We start from the raw sequence: 6,630 nt of genomic DNA on the forward strand, positions 1-6,630 counted from the left end.
CATTTTATGATACATGTTTGGTTGAATACAAAATTTAAGAAAGATAGAAAAATATTTGAAATTTGTGATGTAAAACAAGTCATAAACAGACCTTTGCATCACTCATTGCTTCCTTTTCATACTCCAAGCGAATTCCCCAGCATAGTTATTCCTCCCTGTACACTTCAGGTACCTTCAACATGTAATAATCATTTGGGTTCTTCCCTTCTTTATTGTCAGAAGCATGCCACAATGTTTCAAATAGTATGTAGGCACAACAAATGAAAGGATACTCGAACCTCGAATATTCAGGGATGTAGTTATACACCAAGGAATATTTTCTTTCAGGGTCAGACTTGCAGACCAATGTAGCTTCTAATCCTGCGTCCAGTCTAGTAGGACTGTAACTTATCCAAAAACCCATGAATTTATCAGTATACCAAGATGGGTTCAGCTCAATTGAGATCTCATTTTGATTTATAAACCGATCATAATCGAACAACTCTGGAATTCTGACTCCGGGAAAATAAATGATAAAACAAGCCCTTTGGTGGAAGTCACACTGCATGCAATCGAAATTATTATTACTACTAGAAATCAATTCGACAAGAATATATATTCAACATTCATATATGTGTGGGATAGATAAAAACCTGGATGCATGTCGTGAGAAAATGCTGTAGGAACACATTAACTTGTTCACTAGAGACAGTTCCATAGTCGGATATTGCGAGCCTACACAGCTTAAGACAACAAATTACGAGATTTTTGCTGCTCTTCAAGGCTAGATGATAATCAGCAAATAGGTCCCTTAAATTTGGGGTTAGCTCTCCTGGCAGTTCATTAAGATTCTGACAGAATTGTACGTTCAAATGCTGAAGGTGTAAGAGTCCTTTGAAGCTTTTTGGTAAACAAGAAATATTGCTTCCACTTACATTCAAATTTTCCAAAGAGTGCAAAGATCCTAAATCCTCAGGAAGTCCACTCAATATGTTGTGATTATTAAGATCAAGTGATGTCAAGGAGGATAAACCTGATACTTGATTCAAGACAAAACTTGAGGAATGTTGAAATTGTTGTTCATGTGAGAATCGTAACTTCCACAGTTTGCCAAGCTTAGTGATGGAGGGAGGTGGTTGGGAGATTGCAGTTTCGCTCGCATCAAGTATATGTAAATCTTGCAAATCACCAATGTTTTCTGGACGCTTCTCTAGCTTTTTGCACCCGTCAAGGTAAAGACATCGAAGTTTCATCAAATTGCAGAGGCTGTCTGGTAGACTTAGAAGATTTTCACAACCTGACAGATAGAGATATTCGAGGCCTCTTAGATGCCCAATGGATGAAGGCACTTCTCTTATCCCAGTAGAATTCAGAGTCAGCTGTGTCAAGTAATGCATATCTCCGTCGATTTCTGGAAATGTATATAATTTTGGGGAATTAGATATCTTGAGCTTTTGAAGGGATTTCATCAGAATCGAGCTTGGAAGCTTCTTTAAGTTTCACATCCATCTATCTCTAACAAACAGAGCTTCTTTTGAACTCCAAGAGATATGGGGAGCTTTACCAATCCAGAACATCGGTATATACCAAGACATTCCAATTGCTGTGATTCAAAGAGGCTGTTTGGCAGTGTTGCAAGTTTATTGCAACCTGAAATACTGAGATCTCTAAGATTTTGAATGGCGTCCGGAATACTTTCAAGAACTTCACACTCAGTCAATTGCAAATTTCTAAGGCTGCTGAAAGATGGAGGTAAGCTTCTTATCCACGGGGATTTTACATAGAGTATTGATAAGCGCAGCATATCTTCACAGATTTCTTAACTCACAGCTGTCCATGAGATCCAAATGCTTCAAGTTGCTCAATTTCTGTTTCCAAAAAAATAAAAAACAGTGATCTTAAGTAGTACTCCTAATAGAAATATTTTGTAGGCAAAAAAAATAAAGAGAAGATATAGTTGTTATGATCATTAAAGGCGGTAGCCAATCCGGAAAAGAACTTTTGAGATACATAATTGTCTTAAAATCCAAATATATATTTCTTTTCTTTTAATTTCATAATGAAAATAAAACCTCTTTAATATCGTAACTTTTTATAAGATTTTATTTTTTAAAATATTGGAAAATTAAAAATATTTATGGGCCTATGCCGTGAAGGGAGTCCCCCGGACTTGAAAGTTCTTTATGATTTTTCAATGTTCATAACCATGATGTCCGGCTCAAGGTTCATTTAACATAAGTACAAATATTTAGTAAAGATGAATTACCAAAACAAGTATATAGCGTATAAGTTCTTTTGCATGCTTCAAAGTAGATCTGTTTATTATATTTTCTTCAGCAAAACAAGTTTCTTGATCCTTCTTTGATTCACAATTTATTTAACTCAAACAGGACATGCAACAATTTTTAAGGTTGGGACCGGATATAACTTGTACAAAAAAGCTAATTCTGCACCGGTATTTAAAAGTTGTTTCGTATTTTGACAACATTTCAGAAGTAGCTTTTTAACGTGGTGAAAGTTTCGGACTAAAAACCCTTAGTTGAGCGGCAAAGATGGTAAAGCGAGAGACAATTGTGACATGAAAGTCATGAAAAATTGATAGAATTTCACACTATATTCTCCCTGACTATCTAGTTGGATAACTTCTTTATAGGATTTTCATGGTTTCTAGTTATTACTCATGGCAACTCATTTGAACATATTTCATTTACTCTATTGGATTGTCATGATTATGAGCTCACTCATGGTACCTCATATAAACTTATTCCATTTATTCTAGGATTATCATGATTTTCAGTTTTCACTTGTGATACCCCATTTAAACGTATTCCATTTACTCTAACGAATTGTCATGATTTTTAGTTTTCACTATAGTACCGCATACAAAATTATTCCATAACTCTACTAGATTATCATGATTTCTAGTTTTCGCTCATGGTACATCATAAAAAACATATCAAGGTATACTTATAAAACTGCAAATTATCGACGATACATCGAAAAATATATCAAAAGCTGTAACAACATACATCAACTATTGTTTCTACGAAACACAACAATACAAATGCCCAATATTTGTAGCTAGTACCAATATGTACTAAGCAAATTGAGCAAAGACACATAACTTTGTATCACATTATCATGAAAAGCATAGGGACTGCCAGATTGGGCTTATCAAAGGGAAAATGTCAATTGTCTTGCATAATAAAAAAACGGAGCCTATTTTTACAACAAAATAAAACACTGGGACAGTATTTAAAGACGAGCCACAAGGAGGGACATTGGATTTCCATTCCACCTAAATAATTTGAAGATTTAATCGGGAAAAGAAAGATAAAAGTATGAGCTGCTGGAGAGATGATGCGTTTGATTTAAGTCTCTGTACATTGGATTTGCAAGTTTTAAGTTTTCACTTTTCAAGTGAGGGCATAATAAATTAAAAACATTTATGTTAATTGTGTATATCAAAGCAATTATTTTGTGTAGCCTTTCAATCTTGAAGTGATTAATTCATGAGCATTAAACCTATCAAACAAAAAAAAACTGCAATTTTGTTGTATTAGAGATAGAGATAAAGAGTATACCTTTGATATTGGCCAAAGTTCAACAAGCCAACTTCTATGTAAACAAAGCACCACGAGCTGTGATGGTTCAAAGCTCTCTGGCAATGAAATTGAAGGATACCCCGGCCAATCAATAAGCCGCAAGCTGGAGGGAAGATAAGTGATAACGCAGTTCAAGCTAAAAGTTCCATCACCAACTATGAGTATTTTTAAGCTTTGCATCCTCTTGAAAATATTGCTATTATTGAGAAAATCATCTTCAAAATAGTAATCTTTTGGGATACATAGGCTTTCCACCTTTTCTGTTATCTGTAAAGAATGAAACATATATTTAATTGCTAACAAATAAAAATGAAAAAAAAAAAAAACAGAACTAAGAGCTTATGAAATTATTAATAACACTAAATATTGCTTACCAACTTTCCTTTAAAAAGGTCACAAACCTCCTCGGGAAGCCATATTCTGCTGTTATCGTACTCTTCCCGTATGACATTTTCACCCATTTCTCTTATCATATTATGCATCACGATACTGTTACTTATGCTGATGGATAACAGAGATTATTCAATAAGAAGTATTAGAAAATCCTGACCCGCGTCTCTGAGTACTAGTTCCGCAAAAAGATGAAAATCATATCTAGTCAAGCATGCAATATCCAGAAATACAATATCTAGAAATAATTCCTTCTCATCTTTGTCCAGACCATCAAAACTAAGCCTAAGCTTTCCTAGAATATCATTATGAGGGATTCTCTTCAGCCGATCAATTATGTGTCTCCAGTGCTTTTTGTCTCGTCTGTAAAATGAAGAACCCAAAACTTTAAGAGCTAAAGGGAGTCCACCAGCATGCTCCACCACTTCTCTCGAAAGTTTCATAAAATCTTCTTTTGGTGATTTTTCTCTAAAAGCATGCCTACTGAACAATTCAAGTGCTTCATCCTCCGATAATAGTTGGACTTCATACACGTTATCCCCAACGTGACTGATTAACAGGTGCTTGTCTCTTGCTGTTAACATAATTCTGCTACCCCTACCAAACCACTCTGGCTCTCCAACCAAAAATTCCCACTGTTCTTGATGGTTTACATCATCGAGGATGAACAAAACTTTCTTCCAGCGAAGCATATTCTTTAAAATATTCATCCCTTCAAGCTCACAAGTTAGAGTCAATTTTTCACCCAAGAGCTTGCAAATGACGACTTGTTGTAGCCATGTTAGTCCATTTTTCTGATGAAGTTTTCCAACATCACCAAGAAAACAATCAGCTTCAAATCGATGGCGGTATCTTTGATGTAGAATATTTGCAATTTCTGTCTTACCGATGCCGCCCATTCCCCAAATTCCGATAGAGCGAACATCATTTGATTCCATATCTAATAATGAGGTTACTTTCTCAACCTGAGATTTTATACCCACTAAACTTACCGGGAAAGGTGAAATAATTTGAAGTGACTTAGGAAATATGTCATTAACTAACTTCTTGATGCACTCAGCCTCATCCCTACATTACAGTGAAAATACTCCCAGAGTAAATAAGTAGAAAAGGAAAGACTTGTCATACATTAATATCTAAAGCAAACACATAATAATGTCACAAAGGTAGTTTCCCCCCTCTCTCCCCGGTGTCATAAGGTAGCTCAAATCAACTATTATGAATTATAACATTTTAAAATCTAAATACATCATCAAACAACCATATAGCTAAAAGTTTGGTCCTTTTTCGGGTACAGTATAGATGATGATTGTGTGGAATTATAGCTAAAAGTTTGGTCCTTTTTCCTCTTGATAAAGAGAAACCCGAAGAAAAGAAGAAGAACGCTTACTTGAAATTTTGTAAATGATACCCTGATATTTTCCCAGCCTCCGCAAATGCACCCGTCCATCTCTGAACCTTCTCCATATCATCTTTGCATTTTTCCTCATGTTGTAAAAATGAATCAGCAAAAGGGGGATGTTGATGGCGCACATCTGATGGACTCACATCATAGAAGACTGGAATCACAATCTGCTCCAATTCCTTTTTACACTTTATGATGTGTGCAAGCTCCTCTAAACACCATCTTGACGATGCATAGCTTTTGGAAAATATCACTATAGCAAATTTAGACTCTTGTATGGCTTTCAAAAGTTCATCAGAAATTGATTTTCTCGTTACTAGTCGCTCATCATCTTTAAAAGTGTGGATTCCTCTTAGTTCCAAAGAATTATAGAGATGACTCACAAAGGTTCTACGCGTATCTTCACCTCTAAAACTCAAAAAGACATCGTACTTGCAAATTTTGGAAGAAGAAGCATGAGACATTGTTGAAGAAATATTGCTAAAGACTAACAGGCAAGTTGTCAGCCCAACTGGCAAAATTATTTCTCAGCTATTTGAATGCATAATTTGGTCAAAAAGAGTGAAACAGGGGAATTGACCAAACTGGTCAAAAAGAAAGAACAAGACTTCACCATTTTCAGTATTCCTAGTCTTTATGAGGAACTTGTTATCATCTTCCTATTTCAACTCATAAAATGTTTTAACTTTTTCATTATTGTGAGAAATTAAATAGTATAAAAACAGACAAGAAGACTTGTACCAATAAAAGACAAAAGAAAAAACTAAAGTCATTACATTTTTACTGTAAAGACTTGACCTTTTTCATTATTCCAAACCTCTGTAGGAAACTTGTTATCATCATCCTAATTCATGACACATAATTGTACCCTTTTACAGTATTGCACTGACAAATTAAACAAATGAGCAGTAAATTGATACCTTTCTGTAAATTGATATAAAATCGTTGCCCTACCTGAGAAATTGAACAAAAAAATCGTAACAATTTAGAAAAAAACACACAAAAAGCAGAAAAGAAAAACTAACCTCATCAAAGATATAAGCAGAAAAAGAAGAGAACCACACTCTTAACTATTGTGCTGATTGTTAAGTGCTGAAGGCAAAAAAAAATTTTAAGCCCCCAAAAGAGAAAATGGGTCTGATATTGTTTTTAAAAATTAATGTACATAGTTTTCGAAAAATAGTGACGTAGTTTAAATTTGGAGGCAATTACTCCCTTCGTTTCAAATACTCGTCATATTTCAATTCTTTA

At 34.7% G+C, this 6,630-nt stretch overlaps 1 pseudogene across 1 annotated transcript; it reads right to left on the reverse strand.

Annotated features, from left to right (window-relative positions):
- On the reverse strand, positions 1–5,871 carry LOC125850278 (disease resistance protein Roq1-like; annotated as a pseudogene). Its single transcript, XR_007444771.1, has 6 exons — positions 5,365–5,871; positions 4,127–5,042; positions 3,959–4,096; positions 3,524–3,851; positions 633–1,797; positions 1–541 (listed from the first exon to the last, which is right to left on the reverse strand). The product of XR_007444771.1 is annotated as a disease resistance protein Roq1-like (transcript).
- Positions 5,872–6,630: the final 759 nt, after the last annotated feature.

Source organism: Solanum stenotomum, unplaced genomic scaffold (genome assembly GCF_019186545.1).
Source record: "Solanum stenotomum isolate F172 unplaced genomic scaffold, ASM1918654v1 scaffold15813, whole genome shotgun sequence".
In the NCBI taxonomy this organism is placed as follows: Eukaryota; Viridiplantae; Streptophyta; class Magnoliopsida; order Solanales; family Solanaceae; genus Solanum; species Solanum stenotomum.